This window comes from Sciurus carolinensis, chromosome 6 (genome assembly GCF_902686445.1).
Source record: "Sciurus carolinensis chromosome 6, mSciCar1.2, whole genome shotgun sequence".
Classification (NCBI taxonomy): domain Eukaryota; kingdom Metazoa; phylum Chordata; class Mammalia; order Rodentia; family Sciuridae; genus Sciurus; species Sciurus carolinensis.
The window spans coordinates 108,830,692-108,855,398 of record NC_062218.1 but is presented as its reverse complement, the minus strand read 5'-3'; the positions used below and the strand labels follow the sequence as shown (position 1 = coordinate 108,855,398).

Below are 24,707 nucleotides of genomic sequence, written 5' to 3'. Positions count from 1 at the left end.
TGGAACCACTCACCTCTGAATTATATGGCCTTGGCGCATTCCAAAGATAGGGTCCCCAGTCAGATGGGAGTGGCCATCTGTACACAAAGGGCAGTTTGGAAGTGGCCCTGCTACACTGAATACTACAGGAAATTGAGACCACTGAATCCTGGCAGGCACCAGATTGAAAATTGCTAATGGCTGTGCAATAGCAGTGGAAATGGGTGGCAGAGGAAGCAGAGTGAATAAGAAAAACAAGTGGAAGAACTGACAGTAGCAGAGCCTCCACATATCTTACAGGTCAAGTGGGGTAGACTGTGGGCTGTGAAAATGGGTACCTGTGAGGGCTAGTGACTGAGGGTCACAGGTTGAGGCTTCTGAGGAGGCAGTGTTGGTGGGGAGTATGGAGACAGGGATGGGGTTTGCAGAGAAGCTGGTTGTGGGTGTGGTGGGGGATGCTGTAAGTAGCACTCGTGGGCTATGAGCTGAGTGTGGGGGATTCTCTAGTGTTGATGATGAGAGTCTGTGATGTTCCCCCTAATTGGGTATGTCTAAAATTAGTTTTTTGTACACTTTGGGGGCCTTTGTGATTGGGATCTTTTGTATGAGTCCTGTGGTGGTCTGTGATAGGGTCTCTATACACGGATGGTTGCCCCTCCTACTGTGGGTTTTTCTGGCTCTAAATGTTGGGAGGGTCTCAGGGAGTCAGTGGTTGAAGTCGATGATGGCTTGCCTCATCATGCTGTCCTTTCTGGTGCCTCTCCTCCTTGCTCATTCTCCACAGTCATACTGGCTTCCTTGCTTTTCTCAAACATGCCATCTTTCTGCTTCAAGATTTTTACAGCTCCCTTGACCTGGACTGCTCTTCCCTCAGATATCTACATAATTTGTCCTCTCACTTTCATCAGGGTTTTCCTTGAATGTCGGCGACATGGTTATAACCCTAAATAAATTTATTTCTACTTAGCACTAACCACTAGTCATGAAACTACACATTTACTTATGTGTTTATTGTCTGCTCACCAATGTCCATCCCCATGTGACCTCAAGAGGGCAGAATTGTATGAAATTGTATGGTCTATTCACTGCCATGTCTCTAATATCTACAATAGTCCAAGGCACGGAGTACATTATTGACTTGTTATGAAACGCCGGCATCTGTCCTTCTCTTATTCTAGCTTATTTTTTATTTCTCCTCATTTTTCTTTGCAGTTATAATATGGCAAAGGAAAATGAATCTCTGATGGATGTAAGACCACAATGAGTTGACTGGATACCCTCAGTATTGACTTGGCCATTAGATGAAAAAGAAATTGCTGTGTAAATCTGTGCATGTCATGGTGATGTATGAAGGACTTTAAACTGTTTCTCAAAGCTCTGGGCTTGGGGGTCTGACTGGCCCTAAGGAAATGTCTTAGTTGATGAAGAAAGGTCTGTTTGATGGCTAATTATTTCAGAGAGGGTCCCCTTGGGCATGTGCCAGTGTGATATTGTTTTAAATTACTATGGGTTTGTGAAACATTTTAACATCTGGTGGAGTTAATGTTGATTCATTACACTGCTTTCTCATAGTTTTCTGAGCATTCTCCCATATTAATGTTAAACATGAACTTTGGAAGCAGTATGTTTTATTTCATTGTTAATATTTTTCTTGGATCACATTAAATAGATAGTTTTAGGGGAGAATAATAATCTCTAAAATATGGAGCCTTCTTATCACAAAGTGAGTTATGTCTTTCCATTATTTCCAGAATTACATTATATCCTATGGTTATTTAAAATTTTTCTTGTTTTCACATTTCTGATGCATATTCACAGGGAATTTAAATGGGTCTCTTCTGTCTTAGTCCATTTTGGCTGCTATAACAGAATACTGTAGATTGTTTGGCATGTAAATGACAGAAATTAACTTCACCCCATTCTGGAGTCTAGAAAGTCCAAGATCAGGGTGCTGCTGGTTCTGATGAGAACATACTCCATAGTTCATAGTTGACTGACTTTCCTCTTGGTCCTCGTACAGAAGGTCATAACTCCTTTCCTTCACATAGTTTTCCAGAATGTCTTTTATAAGGGCATTATGGGCATCACTTCCTGTGATTGTTTGGATATGAAGTGTCCTCCAAAAGCTCCTGTGTTAAAGCAGGAATACTCAGAGGTGGGATGATTAGATTAGGAGAGTCACAACCTAATCAGTCCATCCTAGTTTGAATGGACTAGCTGAATGATAACTATAGGCAGGTGGGGCATGGCTAAAGGAGGTGAGTCACTGAGAGTGTGACCTAGAAGGGTCCATCTTCTCTATAGCCCTTTCTCCCGCTCACTCTCTGCTTTCTGACACTGCCATGATCTGAGTAGTTTTTCTCTAGTGTTGCCCTACTGCTATAATGCTCTGCCCCACCTTGGACCCAGAGCAATGGAGTCATCTAACTATGGACTGAAATTATGAAACCATTAACAACAATGTAAAAAAGACTTGTGGGTATTTTGTTTACAGCAACACAAAGCTAACAACACACTTAGAAATGCAATTAGTATGGAAAAACCTTTGCCCAGAAGTCATATTTTATTATTTTATTATCAGAGAATTTATCCAGAAGAGAAACAATGTGCATGTACTATATGTGTCAAAGCTTTTATTAGGACATCACTTCATTACACATCAAAAAAAAACATACAGGGAAAAAATTCTATAAATGTTCTGGTTGTAAAAAAAAATTTAGAAAGAAGGACAACTTTATTATATATCAGAGAATACACGCTGGAGAGAAACCCTATATTTTTAAATAATGTGAAAAAGGTTTTGGTCTTAGTCATTCTCCAACATGACAAAAGAGAATTCACACAGGAAAAATCCTCTATGAATGCAATGAATGTGGAAAAGTTTGCATCCAGAAGTCAGATCTTATTTGACATAGATTTTTATGCTATAGAGAGACCTTTGCAATGTAATAAATGTGGAAAAAATATCAGACATAACTCAGAATTTTAAAAACTTGCAAGGATTCATACATGAGAAAACCTCACAAAGGAATATGGGAAAACCTTCATCCAGAAATCACAACTTCTTGTCTATTGGAGAATTCATACTGTTCTTAAGCCCTATGAATGTATTGAATGTAACAAATTCTTTACCAATAAATCACATCTTATTGTATATCTCATAATTCATACTGGTGAGATGCTTTATGTATATAATAAATGTGTAAAAACTTTGGCCAACCTCGGTCATCATTAGATATAAAAAAAATATATAAATAGGCAAAATGACTTAAGAAGGCCCACAATTCACAATCCTCCCTAAATCAGATATTTCATACTGAAGAAAATGCACAAAAGTTCTGAATGTGAGAAACTTCAACTTGATCTCCAGGTTATTAAACATATGACTTGTACATAGTATAAATTATGCTAATTTAATGAATTTGAAAAACTATGTTACCACAGATACACTGTCACAAGGAAAGACATTTTTAAGACCTAATATGAAACATTTTTATAGAAGGTAACCTAGAAAATTATAAATTATAATATATTTTAATAATAGTAATTTAAGTATCTGAGATACCAGAATTACAAATCAAATATGAGGACTGTCCCAAACTGACACAGGTTTACATTTCTGAGTACACTACATAAAGTTGATTATTTAGGTGGACATAGTCTGTATGAATGTAATATTAATTTATATAGAAATAATACAATATAAAATAATACAAACTAACAACTTCTAAACTAAACACCATCATTTTATCCTCAAAACTTTTCCACACAATAGAAAGCATTTTAGATTGTGAAGTAATGTCTTTTCTAACAAGACTAGTAAATTACAACATCATATCTTAATTTTTTTGCCACCAAATGTAACTTGTTATTTGTTATTAAACCCTCTCTTCAGAAATTCAGAAATAATACCATCATATTTTCTTTATTTCTATGTCAGGAGATTTATTTTTTAATTTATGTAATACATGAGAAAAAGAAATATATTAACAATATAAACTTGAAAGGACTGTATTATTCCATGTCCGTTACATTGCAAAAAACAGATTTTCATAATTTACTAAACTTTATAAATAAAACATTCCTTATATTCTTCCTACTTTTTAATTTTGAATAATTTAACACACATAAAAAAGTAGATCAATACAATAAGACTCAATGTTAACATCATTTATCATTCAGCACTCAAAATTATCAAAATGAGGCTACATTTCCACCAACTTAATTCTGCTTATATTATTGTGAGGAAAATCCCATTCATCATATCATTTCAACTATATGCATGTCATGATATATCCATAATGATGAAGACTACATAAAAATGTTAAAACTACCAATAATTCCTTAATGTCAAATAATGTCCGTTCATATCCAATTTTTTCAGCTGTCTCAAAAATGCCAGTTTCACCTTGTTTCTTTTTTTTTTTTTTATTGTAAACAAATGGGATACATGTTGTTTCTCTGTTTGCACATGGCATAAAGGCATACCATTTGTGTAATCATAAATTTACATAGGGTAATGTTGTTTGATTCATTCTGTTATTTTTTCCCCTTCCCTCCCACCCCTCCCACCCCTCTTTTCCCTCTATACAGTCCTTCCTTCCTCCATTCTTGCCCCCCTCCCTAACTCTAACCCTAACACTAACCCCTCCCACCCCCCATTATGTGTCATCATCCACTTATTAGTGATATCATTCTTCCTTTGGTTTTTTGAGATTGGCTTATCTCACTTAGCATGATATTCTCCAGTTTCATCCATTTGCCTGCAAATGCCTTGATTTTATCATTCTTTATGGCTGAGTAATATTCCATTGTATATATATACCACATTTTCTTTATCCATTCATCAATTGAAGGACATCTAGGTTGGTTCCACAATCTGACTATTGTGAACTGAGCAGCAATGAACATTGATGTGGCTGTATCTCTGTAATATGCTGATTTTAAGTCCTTTGGGTATAGGCCAAGGAGTGGGATAGCTGAGTCAAATGGTGGTTCCATTCCAAGTTTTCTAAGGAATCTCCACACTGTTTTCCAGAGTGGCTGCACTAATTTGCAGCCCCACCAGCAATGTATGAGTGTACCTTTCTCCCCACATCCTCGCCAACACCTGTTGTTGCTTGTATTCTTGATAATCGCCATTCTAATTGGTTCACCTTGTTTCTTGGTACCATGATTAGTGAGAAACGCCTTGTGATCATTGGGTATGACTTTTAATAAGTTTCTTTTAACCCATGGTTTCTCTCTTATTGTTTTCTATTTCTTGAAATTTACTGAAGACACCAGACTAATTTTCCAATAATTTCCCACAGTTTAGATTTTGTCAGTTGCTTCACTCTTGGTGTTTGATGTTTTCCTTTGCTCTTAAACTTTATGTAAATTATTCATTGTATTTTAAGGTTTGAACCAATCCAGGTTTGATAATTTGGGCAAGATGAAGTGTTAGCTTCTGTTAAGTTCTTCCAACTTGAAGACACACTCTCTCTTTATGGTGCTGGCAGCTATTTATAATAAATGACTAGATCATCAGTTCATTAGCACTTCCAAAATAGTAGCATTTTAACTTAGTCACTCATCCTTCTTATAAAAAGGAGTTTGTCTTTTCCATTCTTTGGTTTTCTGTAGTACTGTTCATATAGAAAAAATTGAGTAATGCTTTTTTCTGTTACTTATTTTCAAAATAATGAGTAAACTTCCAGGCATTCTGTAGTGATAATTAATTATTCCTTTTTCTGATGAATTTATACATTCATGTATTTAAAAATTCTGTGAATTCCAATCCATTGCAGTTACTAATTTAGATGCTAAAATTATCCCATCTTTGGTCAGTGATAGCCTTTTCAAATTGGCCTCTAAAGAATATTAATGAATTTTGAGACCTTTACTTTTGGGGATGTTAAATGTAATATGCTCTTTTTATACATTTTCTCCCCCAGTTCCTTTACCATGTCAATTTACAGCAAATTTCAGCTCTGACTCCAAAATCATAGTGGTTGCACCAATTTGCAGTCCCACCAGCAATATACTACTTGCATTGTTCAGAAGACTGAAAATGAAGGGGTTGCCAGTTCTGGAAACTAGGGCTCCGTAAGATTTATGCGTTTTCTTTTCTTTTTTTTTTTTTTTTTTTTTTTACTTTATTTTATTTTTCTCCATTTTTTATTTGTTCTTTTAAGATCTGTATGACAGTAGAGTATATTTTGACATATTATACATACATTGAATATAATTTATTTTAATTAGGATCCTATCCTTGTGGTTATACATAATATGGAGTTACCCTGGTCATATATTCATATACAAGGATAGAAAAGGTATGCCCAATTCATTCTACTGTCTTTTTTATTCCCATCCCTCTCCCTTCATTCCCCTTTGATCCAATGTACTTCTATTCTTCCCCTCCCCACTATCCCTGATTGTGGGTTAGCATCCACATATCAGAGAGAATATATGGCCTTTGGTTTTGAAGGGACTGACTTATTTCATTTAGCATAATAATCTCCAGTTCCATTCATTTACCAGCAAATGCCATAATTTCATTCTTCTTTATGGTTGAGTAATATTCCATTATATATATTATATATATAATATATATAATAATAAGAAAATGTGATATATATATATATATATAGTTCTTTATCCATTCATCTGTCAAAGAGCATCTAGGTTGGGTCCATAGCTAAGCTATTGTGAATTGAGCTGTTATAAACATTGATGTGACTGTGTCACTATAGTATGCTGATTTTAAGTCCTTTGCATATATGCCAAGGAGTGGGAAAACTGGGTCAAATGGTAGTTTCATTCCAAGTTTTCTGAGGAATTTCCATACTGCTTTCCATAGTGGTTGTATCAATTTGCAGTCCCCCACATTCTCACCAATATTTATGGTTACTTATATTCTTTAAAATTTCAGTTCTGACTGGAGTGAGATGAAATTTCAGTGTAGTTTTGATTTGCATTTCTCTAATTGCTAGAGATGGTGAACACTTTTTTCATATATTTGTTGACTGTATTTCTTCTCTTATGAAGTGTCTGTTTGGTTCCTTTGTCCATTTATTACTTGGGTTATTTTTTGGGTTTTTGGTTTTGTTTGTTTGTTTTTCTGTGTGTGTTAGTTTTTTTGTTTGTTTGTTTTTTGGTTCTATGTATATATGTATATCCTGGAGGTTAATGCTGTATCTGAGGTGCAGGTGGCAAAGATTTTCTCCCATTCTGTGGGATCTCTCTTCACATTCTTGACTGTCTCCTTTGCTGTGAAGAAGCTTTTTAGTTTGATACCATCTCATTTATTGATTCTTTACTTTACTTTTTGTGCTTTAGAGTCTTGCTGAGGAAGTCCTTTCCTAAACTGATATGATGGAGAATTGGGCCTACTTTTCTTCTAGTAGGCTCAGGGTCTCTGGTCTAATTCCAGTCTTTAATCCACTTTGAGTTGAGTTTTGTGCAGGATGGGAGATAGGAGTTTCGTTTCACTACATATGGATTTCTAGTTTTCCCGGCACCATTTGTTAAAGATACTATCTTTTCTCCAGTGTATGTTTATGGCTGGGCTTCCAGTTTTGTACACCACGAAAATATGCTCAGCCTAGGCAACTGATTCAATGAGAAAGATTGTAGGGATATACTATAGCTAATCTGAGAGCCTTCTCCATTCAAGTCCAGACTAGAGAGCAGCTTCCAAGCAGCCTGCTGTCACATGAGTAAGGCAAGTAAGCATTACCTGACTCATAGCCAGCTCATAGTCACATAAATAACAATGATGACGATGATAATCATAAATGATTATTGTGTTAGGCAATTAAATTTTGTTTTGGAATTATTATATAAAAATTACTAAAAAACTATCCAAAACACAAATCAAGAAAACACCACGATTTATAATAGCCACAAAGAACTGAAATATAAGGAATAAGTTTAACCAAGAGATGAAAGACCTGCACAAGGAAAACTATAAAACACTGGTAAAAGAAATTGAAGACACAAATAAATAGAAAGAAATTTAAGGTTTTCAAGATGGCAGACTAGAGGGTGACTGCATTTCATGTTGCTCCAGGACTCAGGATTCAAGAAGAGGAGGTATTGACAGACTCGGGAACAGCTCAGGGCCGATGGGTGAGTCTCTCCCACTGGGAGAGACTACCCGGATGAGGCGGTAGTCCCAGAACACAGGGAACTTTGTGGAGTAGAGTTGCCCAGTGAGACTCCCCTGCTGGAGTTGTGAACCCAGACAACCAGGAGCATTGTAGAGGAAGGGCCGCTCAGCAAGAGGCTTTGGTGCAGACCGAGGGTCCCAGGACTGGACCCCAGGCAGCTTCTTGGAGGAGGGGCCACCCAGTGATGCAGGGCGAGGCTCCCCGGCTCAGGAGGTAGGTCTGGGCCCCTGGGAATGTTGCAGAGGAGGGCTTCCCAACCCAGGTGGTAGTTCTGGACTGAAGGAGTCGCAGAGGAGAGCTGCCCAGTGAGACTTCCCCAACGGGTGAGCCTTCCCCGCCAGGTAAGGCTTTCCCACCAGGGCAGTAGGACCAGAGACACAGACCCAGACAAGCCATGCCCCAGCCTGCAGTCTAGCCCCCTTTTGACTGATCATCGGTCAACAAGTGGAGGCACTTCTGCCCACTAGCTGGGAATACACCCCACCTGAAGGCCGCCACCCCTAGAGGGGCAGCTTCCTAGTGGAGCACTGCATTATCAAGTTCCTCCAAGACTTCAGGTTACTGAAGGCTAAGGGGTGAGTTATTGGAAATCTACAGAGACAATATTAGTCAACAGAGGAAATCTGCAATATCTCAGAGTTTCACTACTAGAGAGGTAGATACCTGACCAGTATGAGAAAACAAGGGAAGAAAATGTCCCAAACAAACCTAGATGCTACATCAATAAAATCCAAAGACAGCATGGAAGAAAAACTGTCAGACAGGGAGTTCAGAATGTACATAATTAAAATGATCAGAGAAGCAAATGATGAGATGAAAGAGCAAATGCAGGCTTTGAATGAACACCCCACACAACAGTTAAAAGAGCAAATGCAGGAAGCAAAAGATCATTTCAATAAAGAGTTAAGAGATACTGGAAAAAAAAAAAAAAAAGAAATCCTTGAAATGAAGGAAACAATAAACCAAGTTAAAAACTCCATAGAAAGCATAACCAATAGGATAGAACACCTGGAAGACAGAACCTCAGCATTGAAGACAAAATATTTAATCTTGAAAACAAAGTTGACTGAGAAGATGGTAAGAAATCATGAACAGAATCTACAAGAATTATGGGATATCATGAAAAGGCCAAATTTAAGAATTATTGGGATGAAGGGAGGCACAGAAAAACAAACCAAAGGAATGAACAATCTATCCAATGAAATAATATCAGAAAATTTCCCAAATCTGATGAATGAAATAGAAAACATAGTACAAGAGGCGTATAGGACTCCAAATATACAAAATTACCACAGACCAACACCAAGGCACATTATAATGAAAATACCTAACATACAAAATAAAGACAGAATTTTAAAGGCGGTGAGAGAAAAACATCAAATTACATTCAGGGGGAAAGCAATACAAATATCAGCATACTTTCAATCCAGACCCAAAACGCTAGAAGGGTCTGAAACAACATTTTTCAAGCTCAGAAAGAAAATGGATGCCAACCAAGAATCTTATACCCAGCAAAACTTACCTTCAGATTTGATGACGAAATAAAATCCTTCCACGATAAACAAAAGCTAAAAGAATGTACAAAAAGAAAGCCAGCACTACAGAACATTCTCAGCAAAATATTCCATGAGAAAGAGATGAAAAACAACATTGTAAATCAACAAAGGGTAGAACTACACTAAAGGAATAGCCAAATAAAGGAGTAACAAAGTTGTGTCAAACAAGAAAAATGAGCCAAATGATGAGGAATACAAATCATATCTCAATAATAACCCTGAATGTTAATGGCCGGAACTCATCAATCAAAAGACATAGACTGGAAGATTGGATTAAAAAGAAAAATCCAACAATATGCTGCCTGCAAGAGACTCATATCATAGAAAGGAATACCCACAGACTAAAGGTGAAAGGATGGGAAAAAAAATACCATGCACATGGACTCAGTAAAAAATCCAGAGTATCCATCCTCATACAGATAATGTGGACTTCAAGCCAAAGTTAGTCAGAAGGGATAAAGAAGGATATTTCCTACTGCTTAAGGGAAGCATAAATCAGCAAGACATAACAATCATAAATATCTATGCCCCAAACAGTGGCTCATCCATGTATGTCAAACAAATCCTTCTCAATTTCAGAAACCAAATAGATCACAATACAATAATACTAGGTGACTTTAATGCACCTGCTCCCCACTAGACAGATCTTCCAAACAAAAATTGAACAAGGAAACCATAGATCTTAATAACACAATCAATATTTAGACTTAACAGATATTTATAGAACATACCATCCAACAAAGAGCAAATACACTTTCTTCTCAGCAGCACATAGATCCTTCTCTAAAATAAACCATATATTATGCCACAAAGATACTGTTAGCAAATACAAAAAGATCTGTATTCTATCAGATCATAATGGATTGACATTTGAAAAAAATGACAGAATAAAAAACAAACTACTCCAATACCTGGAGATTAAATAATACGCTATTGAATGATGAACGGGTAACAATAAGACATCAGGGGGAAATAAAAAAATTGTTAGAAGTAAACGAGAACAAAGATACATCACATCAAAATCTCTGGGACACTTTGAAAGCAGTTCTTAGAGGAAAATTTATTTCATGGAGCGCATTCAATAAAAGAAGAAAAAATCAACAAACAAACGACTTAACACTACAGCTCAAAGCCCTAGGAAAAGAAGAACAGAGCAACACCAAAAGTAGTAGAACACAGAAAATAGTTAAGATCAGAGCTGAAATCAACAAAATTGAAACGAAAGAAACAATTGAAAAAATTGACAAAATAAAGAGTTTGTTCTTTGAAAAAATAAACAAAATTGATAAACCCTTAGCCACACTAACAAAGAGAAGAAGAGAGAAAATCCAAATTACTAAAATTTGGAATGAACAAGGAAATATCATGACAGACACGATTGAAATACAAAACATAATTAGAAACTATTTTGAAAATCTATACTCCAACAAAATAGAAAATCTTGAAGACATTAACAGGTTTCTAGAGACAAATGAATTACCTAAACTGAACCAGGAGGACATACACAATTTAAAGAGATCAATTTCAAGTAATGAAATAGAAGAAGTCATCAAAAGCCTACCAACAAAGAAAAGTCTGGGATCAGATGGGTTCTCAGCCGAGTTCTACAAAACCTTTAAAGAAGAGCTCATTCCAATACTTCTCAAAGTATTCCATCAAATAGAAGAGGAGGGAACCCTCCCAAACTCATTCTATGAAGCCAATGTCACTCTGATACCTAAACCAGACAGAGATACATCAAGGAAAGAAAATTTCAGAACAATATCCTTAATGAACATTGATGCAAAAATTCTCAACAAAATTTTAGCAAATTCATACAAAATTATATTAAAAAGTGCACCACGATCAAGTGCGCTTTATCTCAGGAATGCCAGGTTGGTTCAACATCTGGATATCAATAAATGTCATTCACCATATCAATAGACTTAAAGTGAAGAATCACATGATGATTTTGATACATGCAGAAAAAGCATTTGATTAAATACAGCATCCCTTCATACTCAAAACACTAGAAAAAATAGAGATAATGGGAACATTCGTTAACATTGTAAGGCCATCTACACTTAAGCCCATGGCCAATATCATTCCAAATGGTAAAAAACTGAAAACATTTCCCCTAAAAACTGGAAAAAGGCAGGGATGCCCTCTTTCACCACTTCTATTCAACATCGTCCTTGAGACTCTAGCCAGAGCAATTAGACAGACCAAAGAAATTAAAGGGATATAAATAGGAAGAGAAGAATTCAAACTATCCCTATTTGCTGATGACATGATTATATATTTAGAGGTCCTGGGAAATTCCACCAGAAAACCTTTAAACTCATAAGTGAATTCAGTAAAGTAGCAGGATATATGATCAATGCTCATAAATCTAATGCATTTTTATACATAAGTGATGAATCTTCAGAAAGAGAAGTTAGGAAAACTACCCCATTCACAATAGCCTCCAAAAAAATAAAATACTTGGGAATCAATCTCACAAAAGAGGTGAAAGACCTCTACAATGAGAACTACAGAACACTAAAGAAAGAAATTAAAGAATACCTTAGAAGATGGAAAGATCTCCCATGTTCTTGGATAGGCAGAACTAACATTGTCAAAATGGCCATACTACCTAAAGTGCTATACAGATTCAATGCAATTCCAATTAAAATCCCAATGATGTACCTTACAGAAATAGAGCAAGCAATTATGAAATTCATCTGGAAGAATAAAAAACCCAGAATAGCTAAAGCAATCCTTAGCAGAAAGAGTGAAGCAGGGGGTATCGCAATACCAGAACTTCAACTATATTATAAAGCAATAGTAACAAAAATGGCATGGTATTGGTACCAAAATAGACAGGTAGATCAATGGTACAGAATAGAGGACATGGAGACAAACCCAAATAAATTTTCTCAATTTTCTCATACTAGACAAAGGGACCAAAAATATGCAATGGAGAAAAGATAGCCTCTTCAACAAATGGTGCTGGGAAAACTGGAAATCCATATGCAGCAGAATGAAACTCAACCCCTATCTCTCACCCTTCACAAAACTCAACTCAAAATGGATCAATAACCTTGGAATAAGACCAGAGACCCTGCATCTTATAGAAGAAAAAGTAGGACAAAATCTTCAATACGTTGGCTTCAGATCAGACTTCCTTAACATGACTCCCATAGCACAAGAAATAAAAGCAAGAATCAATAACTGGAATAGAGTCAAACTAAAAAGTTTTCTCTCAGCAAAGGAAACTATCAGCAATGTGAAGAGAGAGCCTACAGAGTGGGAGAATATCTTTGCCACTCATACTTCAGATAGAGCACTCATTTCCAGAATATATAAAGAACTCAAAAAACTCTACACCAAGAATACAAATAACCCAATAAACAAATGGGCTAAGGAAATGAACAGATACTTCACAGAAGAAGATCTACAAGCAATCAACAAACATATGGAAAAATGTTCACCATCTTTAGTAATAAGAGAAATGCAAATCAAAACTACCCTAAGATTCCATCTCACCCCAATTAGAATGGTGATTATCAAGAATAGTAGCAACAATAGGTATTGGAGAGGATGTGGGGAAAAAGGTACACTCATACATTGCTGGTGGAGTTGCAAATTAGTGCAGTCACTCTGGAAAGCAGTGTGGAGATTCCTTAGAAAACTTGGAATGGACCCATCATTTGACCCAACTATCCCACTCCTGGGCCTATAACCAAAGGACTTAAAATCAGCATACTACAGAGATACAGCCACATCAATATTCATAACTGCTCAATTCACCATAGCCAGATTGTGGAACCAACCTAGATGTCCTTCAATTGATGAATGGATAAAGAAATTGTGGTGTATATATATACAATGGAATATTACTCCGCCATAAAGCATAATAAAATTATGGCATTTGCAGGCAAATGGATGAAATTGGAGAATATCATACTAAGTGAGATAAGCCAATCTCAAAAATCCAAAGGATGAATGATCTCGTTGATAAGCCGATGATGACACATAATGGGGGGAGGAGGGAGGCAAGAATGGAGGAAGGAGGGACTGTATAGAGAGATAAGGGAGTGGGAGGTGTGGGGGGGAAGGACAAAATAACAGAATGAATCAAACACCATTACCCTATGTAAATGTATGATTACACAAATGGTATGCCTCCACTTCATGTATAAACAGAGAAACAAAATGTATCCCATTTGTTTACAATAAACAATAAATTTTTAAAAAAAAGAAATTTCATATTCATGGAATGGAATAACTTTTCTTAAAATGTCCATGCTATCCAAAGTGATTTTCACCTTGAATGCAATCCATATCAAACTCTAATGATTAATACTCCAATTAACACTAATACCCATGTGACCACAGGACCCTGAATAGCAAACACAATCTTAAGAAGAACAAAGTTGAGGGCATCAAGGTACCTGATTTCCAAATATACTAAAGAACTATAATAACAAAAACAGTAAGGTACTGGCATAAAACAGACACATGAGAAAATGGAACAGAATAGAGAGACCAGAAATAAACCCATTCACCTATCGTTGTCTTATTCAGTTCTTTGTTGCTATAATTGGGTGTTCTCTGTGCAATAGACATTTATTTGGATTACAATTTGAAGACTGTAAAGTCTAAGAGCATGATGTCAGCATCTGGTCACACCCCTTTGTGCTGCATGATGGAAGGCAGAAGGGAAAGAGAGCATGTGAACAAAGAAAATAAGGACTGAACTCATCCTTTTATCAGTATAGGGGACACACCCTATAATGGCAACTGCACCCTCATGGCGACCCCCTCCTCACACGTGGCACTGCCTGACTCACTAACAGTTTACTCAGACTTCTTTGCACTGCCGCCCTCCCCTGAAACCTGGGAGGTATGTTCTTACCCAGCATCCAGTTATGTGTAACTCCCTGGTTGGCCTGCTTATCTCCACCTGCTACTGTTAGGGATTGGTTAGTAGCAATTCTGTGAAAGTGATCAATTCGTGCTTGCCATACAGTCCTATGGAACTCTCCCCTGCGGGAATTCCCCATGCCTTGTTAATTTTTAACCTAATTAGCTCCCACCTAGCCCCCATCCTACATAACACCTATGTAACCTCCTCAATAAACGAGTTCCTGCTTCGCCACGTGCGCTGACAGACCTCTCGGCTCTGGGGTGGTTCCTTAGTCGTCAACACTCATCATCCTGCTCAGCCCTGTATTCTCCTTTGGGCGGGCCCTAAGGAGATACATCGGCCCTTGTTGCTCAACAGGGAGCAACATATCAGGAGACTACTCCACAATAACTGACACACCACCACAATGATGGCGTTAATATGTTCATGAAGCCAGAGCTTTCATAAACGAATGACCTCTTAAACATCCCACGTAGTAATGCCCTCATGATGTCATTAAATTTCAATATGAGATTAGAGGGGATATTCAATCTATAGCAATAGTCTACTAATTTTTGACAAAGACATCAAGAATACCTAAGGGGGAAAGGACAGTCCGTTCAACAAATGTTGAGGAAACTAGATAACTATATGCAGAGGAATAAAATTAGACGCTTACATCACAACATAGGCAAACAAATCAACTTGAATGAATTACAGACTAAACCTTAAGACTGGAAACACAAAACTACTAGAAGAAAACATAGGGAAAAATCTCCACAATATTAGTTGTGCAATGATTTTTTTAGTGTGACCCCAAAGGTACAGGGCATCGAAAGAAAAAATAGACAAATGATATTACATCAAATTTGAAAGCCTGTGCACTGCAAAGTAAATCATCAACAGACTGAAGAGACAACCCTACAGAATGGGAGAAAATATTTCAAACCATACATCTGATAAGAGGCTAATACCAAAAATATATAAGAAACTCAAACAACACAATGGCAAGAAAACAAATAGCCTTATTAAAAAATGGGCAAAGGACTGAATAACTATTTCTCCAAAGAGGACATAATAGCCAATAGACATATAAAAAATGTTCAGTATCACTAGTCATCAGAGAAATGCAAGTTAACACCCAACGAGATATCACCTCACATTTATTAGAATGGCCTTCACCAAGCAGACAAAAGGTATGTGTTGACAAGCATGAGGAGAAAAGGCAACCCTGTACAATGCCAGTGGAAGATAGTTTTGGGGATTTTTTTTGTTTGGTTGGTTTTGGTTTTTTGCACACTACCTATTTGTGATCTGGGCATTTTGCATCTATAATTCCATCACTATTTTTTAAATGTGCATTATTATTAAACATCCGAAGGCTCTGTACAGCATCGTATGTTAAACCTATTTCAATTAAAACTATTTTATGGTACAGAGGGTAATTTGAACTTGTGACATAATTGAATTCCAAATGCTACAGTTTTATTAAATAACTGAATAACATTCCTTCCAATTTGGAAGCTCTTTAGTGATGACAGTTTACTTCCGAAAAGTTAGTCACTCTTGTGATCCATGCAGTTTTGTCTACCTACAGACAACAAGGAACAACTCAGGTGTAGTTGTTCTAGGCTTCTGTGGTTTCTTTGAGTATCATCAGAGTTTTGCAGAACCAGTAACAAATTTATTTTACTAAAATCCGTTTTCCATCATCATCCTCAATGTATTTCTAAATTGGATGACGTTGTTTTTGCCCCTTACTTAAAAAGTATAATTTTATGGCAGGACAACATTTTAACATCTTCTCTGACTGGTAACAATGACAGCCATCTTGTAAGCACAGATCTGACAAGGTGCTCTCTTTCCAGTTGTATACCATGATCCTGGTGCTTCCACCCATTCTAAAGAAATTGGAAGATGAGTAAAAACATCCATTTAGAAAGCCTCAATATTAATGGTAAATAAGATACACCATTTTAAACAATATTGCATATAAGATATGCAGGATTTGTAGCAGCTAAGACTGTTTTTCTTTGGTAAGAAGTTTAGAGAGTAAAACAAATTTGCTATCATTTACATTTGTAATGTCTGATGAATATGTACACAGGTGAACAAAGGCTAGTTTGCATTTGGACAAGATATCAATCAACAATTTGAGGGTTTGGAGGTTTTTTTGTTTGTCTTTTTAGTCTCCAAATATTCATAGAAATGAAGAAGGCAATTTGAAACTTCATTTTTCAGATCCAACTGCTAACAGCTAGTGGGATTTTTTGCTGTCACTGTCATATATTTCATATTTTTACATTTCAAAATTGACGAAATGGGAGATTTTTAAATATTTCCACCCAAAAAAGCAAGATAATAGGTAAGTTAATTAGCTCGATTTAATCATTCCACAATATATACATGTACTACAACATCATATTATATCCCATAAATATATACACATTACTTGTCAATTATACATACAATATTATGTATTTTAAAATTTTAAAAACAGAAAAGCTTGCAACATGCTGCCTTCAATGATAAATTGTGCCAAACATTCAATTTTCAAATACTTCATACAGCAATGTGATATATAATGATGTGCTGTGGTCTGCAAATGCTAACACTTTAGCCCCTATTTTTAACTCAAAGCTGGTATCCTTCCGGAGTAGATAAACTTTATTTACCAGAGTACTTACCTATCTCATCCTGAACTTATAAGGTTCTGTCTCCATGTGTGCTTTCGCAGCCCCTTCTCGGCTATGCCCAGTCCCAAATTCTTTTTCGCATGTTGTGCCATATGCTCTGTTTTATTTATCTCCCTAATCCAATTGTATGATTGTATGTGTCCTTTCAGCATCATTAAAATAAGTGGTTTTCTGTGATATCTTGGTAATGCTTGTGTTGTAATTATTAAATTGTGGCCTAAAGCTTCCTCCAGACTGGAAAGCAATAACCTAACTAATAAGCAAACAAACTGCAGAATAAATTGATGCTTTGCTATCAAGTAACCAACAATCATGGCAGCTGAGCTTCCAGCCAATGACTGACTGAAAAAATGACAAACCATGTCCCAATAAGGCAACCATAAAACTGTAACCAATTGCCCTTCCTCTTTTTGGCTATATATATATTCCCTACAGGTAATAAAGCAGAGTTCCATGACTGGCTTTTGGTCCTCAGTGCCACCCAGTTCATGAATCTTTCTTTTCCTGATTAACTAAATTCTGTTTAATTTAATTTGTCTAAAGTTTTTAACAGTATTAAAATGGTACTTGTTCATTTTCTGAACTCTAAGAAACATAGACTATTCATAATGTGAAAAATTAAACTAACACTATAATGGTTACAAAGCACAACAGTTAATCCATAATCAAAAACTGATCGTTAGTTTATCATTGCAAGGCACTTGTTACATAAATCACAATACTCTGGAGTAACACGACAATGGATTAACCATCATTGTAAACTCCAATTCATGGTCGCCAGCATCAAGGGTTTGGGGGTGATGTAATAGTGACTAGGAAAGGCACAAAACCTATCCTAATCCTAGTGTCTAATGGTTAATCCACTTGACAGTAAAATCTTGTTTCAGCTCTATTTTTGGCCCACGTTATGGGTTTTGTACTTTCCCTCCAGCTTTTCCTCCCATCCCTGAAAACTCGGACTTTTGAAGTCTCGGGAAGGGATTTTCTCGGATACAGGATTTTCTGGGACGCAGGATTTTCATCACAAATCCTGAGGCAGTTTCAGGCCAAACCGGATTGTTGGCCACCCTAGAGCAGACCCTTCCATTCCTCCTGGGTCCTTCTTTTTTCCCCGCCCCCGACCCCCTTGATCTCCCCTCTCCTTCATTGCTCCCTAGCCTCCGGCCTCCGTCTAATCAGGCACGCGGTTCCCTCGTCTCCCGTTCCTTGTTCCTTCGTCTTCAGTCTTCTTGTCCCTCTGTTTCTCAGTCCCTCACTTTCTCCTTTATTTTGGGCCTCAGTCTCCTCTTTCTTTCAATTTTCCTCCTTTTCCTCTGTCAGCCTTGCAACTCATTACTGTTTTGTAACTCCCCCTTGGACTATTTCTTATAATTGTCATTAACATCATTAAACTGCATTATGCCATTCCCTCTCTTCATGGCTTGGGCCCCTCCCACAGTGGAATCGCCTTGAGTAGGGCTGTGCCATTTACGAATACGTTTGTGTAGAAGTCCTAACGAATATATCGTAACATTACCAATAACTCCTCTTTAAACAAAATGCATTCTCCCAATAACGACAATACTACTACAGATCCTTCTCCACCTTCACCCCCACCCCCTTAAAAGCTCTTTTCAAAAGTGCCCGGCTTATTGGTTCATATCGTGGTCCTCCTTTCCTGGTCCTCCTTTCCTCACGCTCCCCTCCCTTCGCTGCCACTGTGATTCAGCCCAGGCCAGGGACAGAATTGGGGGAATCCCGAGCTTGTACGGAACCTACCTGACGTTCAAGATGGCAGCTCCCTTGAGAACGAGCGCCAGGAAGCAGCCATATTATCTCCTGAACTAAGCCACAGGTTAAGGAACTGCGCAGGCTCGGGAACCCCGCGCAGTGCTTACCAACAGGAAGCGGGAGAGTTGGCTACTATGGATGCGGCCGGTGTCAGAGTTAAGCCATGGTGGACGTTTCTAGGCTTGGGGACCTGAAAATCGAACTAGGGGTTCAGAAGAGGGATTTATGGGTTGAGCCTTTGGGCAGTTTGGCATTGGGATTGGGGTAGGAGTCCGTGAGGGTCAGAGATTGGAGGACGATGAGGTCAGGGATGGAAAGGCTCTGGGATGAGAACTGGGGACGTGTAGCGGTCCGTAATAAGGAGAGCCCTATCAGCTGTGGGTCAGGGATGGAGTATCGATGGCTACTGATTTGTGGCCCTGTGTGACTAGTGCTGTGATGGGAGTGGGAGGCAGGGTGGATGTGCCCTGTGGGATTCGCGATTTCTGGATGTGGTGATCCATTTATTTGCAGGGATTATTAATGGGGAACAGGGGCTTACAACATTCAGTCCCAGTTTACTGGGAAAGGCTTCACTTCACGATCTCCGAAGGTTCCAGACCACCCTCAGACTGAACACCCTTTTCAGAAGTTCTATCAGACTTCCATCTCCTGCCCATCACTTGTGCCTTTAGAAGAAAACATTCTGCACACATAGGACCAAATAAAGATAAAGGAATAAAATTGTCAGTTTCCTGTAGCCAAAGACCACCGGGAACACCCTGTAGTTGAATAAATTATATCTATTGCTCTTGCAGTGAGGAACCATGGGGAACAGTATCCTCAAGGGGGTGTCAGGACTTCTCTAGAACTTGGGTTTGTGACAGGCAATTTGAGGAAAGAGTCAAGGAAGTGGGCTTTGCTCTGGTTTGGATGCAGGCAGGAAGTGGGGTAACTCAGTGACTGGGAAGTTTAATTTTAATAAATCTTATCCAAAAGTAGAAATGATTAGATTGAGAGTAATAGCTAAAGCAGTATGAGTCCAGAGGAGAGCAGGATTTTGGGTATATTATTATGGGTTAAATGGTGTTCATGTAATGTAGGACAGCTAAAGCTGGACACCTGAGGAATTAGCAGAAAACAGGTTTAAACTGCAGCTATCCAGTGGGACTAATGCCTAAAACTTGGACCTCAAATCTGGAAATTCTTTTAGGTTAATACTCAGTGAGATGGTTACATGGCAGTGGATGGGAACACTTATTCTTTGTCCCAGATTCTTAGGCTAAACAGAATTTTCACACATTTTGTCTGAAACCTGGCATTTACAAGAAAGAAATTACAAACCACAATTCTTTCTGAAGAAATTTTTGCTGATGCCCTGTTGACACCATTTGTAAAAATCTTTCTGAAAGGAGAGGAGCTTAATTATGGCAAGGATCTTTTGGATGGGAGTACCTGATCTGCTTCACATATTCTGTATTCAGACATGATTTTGGGTTGGTGTTGTTTTTGTCTTGATCCATCATGTTCACAAAGTGATCTTATCTGATGTGGATGTTCTGGGTGACTGTTTATGTTGGATAGAAGAGCTGTGTGTGCCAGGCCAATTCTCAGAAGTCAGGGGAAATTTTTTCTTATTATGAAAGTGTCATTTCAGTTCTGCTCCTTCCTAAGTGTATTGAAATCATTCTACCTTCCATTTTAACAAATACTTATTGAAAAGGCTGTTTCCTTGATGTACGGCTGGGTGTCCAAATACAAGCATTTGATTGTATTTGATTGTTTCCTACCAGTTTTGTTTTGACACAGCTTGGGATATCACATGTGAACCAGTTTCCCTATTATGAGATGCCCTAATAACTTTCCATCCTGAGACTAGGAAAAGTTTACCAACTAAATATCTTCCTGCATTGTGATATAGTCCTGTTTATCAGTGGTTCTTACCTGTCCATAATTATTGTTTTAAGATAAAGTGCTATGTAGAATACAGTGATCTGAATCAGAGTCTTTGCTTGTCTTATGGCTGTGGTGTGTCTGCAAACTCTGAGAACTTACTGTGCAAAAAGTACAGGTCAGGATTGCCCAGTTGCTATGGTGACACCCTGTCCACAAAGGCTGTGTGCAAAGCCTGAAAGCTGTGACAGTCTTGGCCTTGATCTCAGAGACCAGCTCCCCAGAACAGAGGATTCTGAGCATAACAAGATGACCACAATGTTTCACCAGTGCTGTAACCTCAAAGCCTGCCCACTTAACAGAAACTGGACAATGGGCTTCCCAGGTGCCACAGGAAGCTCCTAGCATTGCAACAAAATAGCTACAAAAATGTTTCTAGTCCTGTAACTTTCTAGTGCACAAAGAACAATGCCTCTATAGTCTTTAACTTCCTGATAGTTGAGACCCAATATAATAAACATGTGGAGCCAGTTCTGGGTCACTGCTTCTCAACCAGAGATCACTATCCCATCAAATCCCAGCATTCTCCTTAAATATTTGTGTGTTTTTCTTAATCACCCATCACCCCTTGCTGGTGTCTGAATTAACAGCCTTGCAGGTCATGGCAGTGCTACAAACAGAACTTCAAATTGAATAAAATTCCACAATCTGGCTATTGTGAATTGAGCAGCTATGAACATTGATGTGACTGTATCTCTGTAGTATGCTGATTTTAAGTCCTTTGGGTATAGGCCAAGGAGTGGGATAGTTGGGTCAAATGGTGGTTCCATTCCAAGTTTTCTAAGGAATCTCCACACTGCTTTCCAGAGTGACTGCACTAATTTGCAACTCCACCAGCAATGTATGAGTGTACCTTACCCCCCGCCCATCCTCTCCAACACCTATTGTTGCTTGTATTCTTGATAATCGCCATTCTAATTAGGGTGAGATGGAATCTTAGGGTGGTTTTGACTTGCATTTCTCTTATTACTAAAGGTGTTGAACATTTTTCCATATATCTGTCGATTGCTTTTAGATCTTCTTCTGTGAAGTGTCTGTTCACATCCTTAGCCCATTTGTTGATTGGGTTATTTGTATTCTTGGTGTAGAGTTTTTTGAGTTCTTTATGTATTCTGGAAATTAGTGCTCTATCTGAAGTATATGGAACCAACCTAGATGCCCCTCAATTGATGAATGGATAAAGAAACTGTGGTATATATATATACCATGGAATATTACTCAGCCATAAAGAATAATAAAATTATGGCATTGGATGCAGTTGGAGAATATCATGCTAAGTGAGATAAGCCAATCTCAAAAAACCAAAGGACAAATGATCTCACTGATAAGTGGATGATGACACATATAGGGGGTGGGAAGGGAGCAAGAATGGAGGAAGGAGGGACTCTATAGAGGGATAAGAGGGGTGGGAGGGGTGGGGTGGAGAAATAAAATAACAGAATGAATCAAAAACTATTACCCTAGGTAAATGTATGATTACACAAATGGTTTGCCTCTATTTCAAGTACAAACAGAGAAACAAGATATATCCCATTTGTTTACAATAAAAATGAATTTTTAAAAAGTTGAATAAAATTGTTGATTCAAAGGGGAACAAAAAGGTTTTCATAAATATACCAGTAACATATCTTTGTATTTATCCAGTTAAAAATACATCTTATCCAAGTTTTACATGATCATATTATAGTCAAAGAAGGACTAATGGTTGAGGACTCCATCACACAGTGTTTGCTGAGGTTTCTGTGAGGCTTAAATGTCCTTCTCCCACAGGATGGCCCATTACCCACATGACATTTGGGAGAGTTTGTCTCTAGACTGGTGAATATCAGTTCTGGCCATTGGAGACTCCATTATCTCCCCTAGTTTTTATTTTTCAGACTTCTGCCCTAATTAAAGAGAAATAGGAAATGATCAAGTCTCAGGTAAGCTGCTTATTTATTTTGTACTTGTTTTCCATACATTTAAATGGAAAAGTGCAGGAAACTAAAAATGAGGATTAGGAAAATGTACAGAGAACAAAAGTAAAGACTTGAAAGGAGCAGATATGTAATCTGCAGATTGTATGTGGGTTTAAGTCATATCAAACTACTATTAAAGCCTCTCTACTGGCAAGGGTTACCGGGAGGCCCACGACTCTGAGCACCATAGGCCAGCGATCCTTGCTGCAAAGTGGAGGCATTTGGTCTTTGTTAGTGAGCCTGTGCATGCCCGGGGGATGGACCTTAAAATAGCCACAATAGCTGAAAATTGTGATAATGAAAACATGGCTGCTCTGGAGGCCAAAAATCTGTCATTAAATTGAGATTAAACCGCCTAACAACAGACTTTAGTGTAATCATTAAAGCATTGAACAAATCTAGGGCAGAACTTATGGCAGTCAGCGAAGACAAAACTAAAATCAGAAGATCTTCAAGCAAACCTTCCCAAAAGGGGCCAATGAGTATAAAAATGATTAAAAAACAAATGTTCATATTAAAGACTTCCCAAGTGGTGCAATCCTTGATGACATAAAAGGATGGCTAGAAGATAAAGGTCAGATACTGAATATTCAGATGAGAACATTGCACAAAGCATTTAAGGGATCAATATTTGCTGTGTTTGATAGCATTAACTCTACTAAGAAGTTTGGAGAGACCCCTGGCCAAAAGTACAAAGACACAGATCTGCTCAAACTTTTTAAGGAAGATTACTTTGCCAAAAAAAAAAAAAAAAAAAAAGAAGAAGAAGAAAGAAAGCAAAACAAAGTGGAAGTTAAGTTAAAATCTAAAAAAGAGCAAGAAGAAAAACAGAAATTAGCAGGAGATGCTGAAGTGAAATCTCTAGAAGAAAAGATCAGATGTTTACTGAAATGTTTGGGTGACTTAGATGATTAGACCTTTAGAGAAGACCTGCACATCCCTTTTTCAAATCATGGTGAAATAAAATGGATAGACTTTTTCAGAGGAGCAAAAGAAGGAATTGTTCTCTTTAAAGAAAAAGGCAAGGAAGCACTGTGTAAAGCCAAAGATGCGAAAAATGTTAACCTACAATTGAGGAACAAAGAAGTGACTTGGGAAGTACTAGAAGGAGAGGTGGAAAAAGCAACTTTGGAAAAATCACAGAAGTCCAACAAGAATCCCTAAACAAATGGAAGTCAAAAGGTTGCAGATTTAAAGGAAAAGGAAACTTCCCAGTCTGGTTCTAAAGGAAAAGAACAGTTTCAGAGCAAAAAAAGGAAATTTGATAGTGATGATTGTAAGGTATAAAACCACCTTTCTCTCCCGTTACAGGAATTACCGGCCTCCCAACCACCTGTCAATCTGCGTTCTTCCCGCCTCTCATATTACAGGAATTTCCGGCTTACGTTGAGGTAATCTTTCTGCCTCCCACATTACGTTCTAATATGTCATTGGTCCATCAGTCGGTCTGTAATAATTCTGCTCCGTGATTGGTTCCTCCCAGCCCGTGAAATTCCAATATCTGAGAAGAAACCATGCGCCATGTTCTTTTTTTCTTCTTTCCTTCCCCCCCCCCCCCCCCCGCAGACGTGAATCGTCCGCATAAAATAAAAGTTCCTCATGTGAGACCTGTGTCTGCAGAGCGTTTTTCTGGGAGCTATCCGAACCATAACTGCCCCTAACAATGATGACCGTGATGAAAGGGTGCAGCAGGAACAGTGAAAAGAGCAAGAGAAGAAACAGACAAAGAGGAACCTGCATCAAAGTAACAGGAAACAGAAAATGATGCTGGAGACCAGTAGTTTAGAGAATAT

General features: G+C 37.8%; 1 pseudogene; it reads left to right on the top strand.

The window, feature by feature from the left end:
• Positions 1-15,729: 15,729 nt before the first annotated feature.
• Positions 15,730-24,695, top strand: LOC124986382 (lupus La protein-like; annotated as a pseudogene).
• The last annotated feature ends 12 nt before the right edge of the window (positions 24,696-24,707 follow it).